General features: G+C 39.6%; 1 pseudogene; it reads right to left on the reverse strand.

Moving 5' to 3' along the window:
* Positions 1-44: 44 nt before the first annotated feature.
* Positions 45-449, reverse strand: part of LOC17883576 — a 1,456-nt pseudogene continuing 1,051 nt past the window's right edge.

Below are 449 nucleotides of genomic sequence, written 5' to 3' on the forward strand. Positions count from 1 at the left end.
GAAAAATTAAGGCCCATAACTTAAATATTTTGTTAGGTTTCACAATCTGATTGTGATGATGATGATGATTACACCAGAAAGGAGGTAGAAGAGTAAGTGATCCCTATCTCAGTCAAAACTAAACTAAAAGAAATTTTCGAAATTCATTCATACAAAGACACCTCAATTCTCAAAGGCATCATTAGCGTTCAATCTGAATGGTGACGTGACTGATGTTGTATTCCCTCTTTATATAGTCTATAACCTTGTCAAGAACCATATCCGCATCAGCCTCTGGCTTGATCTTCACGTGACATGCCAACAGAATTTTTCCAAGGGTGATTGCCCAAATGTGAAACTCATGAACGGCCACCACCTCTTCCATGTCGCACACTCCCTTCTCTAGCCTTGTTGCGTCTATCTCTTTTGGGGTTGACTCCATTAAAACCTCTAGAATGTTCCTCAACATG

This window comes from Capsella rubella, unplaced genomic scaffold, assembly GCF_000375325.1.
Source record: "Capsella rubella cultivar Monte Gargano unplaced genomic scaffold, Caprub1_0 scaffold_6, whole genome shotgun sequence".
NCBI lineage: Eukaryota > Viridiplantae > Streptophyta > Magnoliopsida > Brassicales > Brassicaceae > Capsella > Capsella rubella.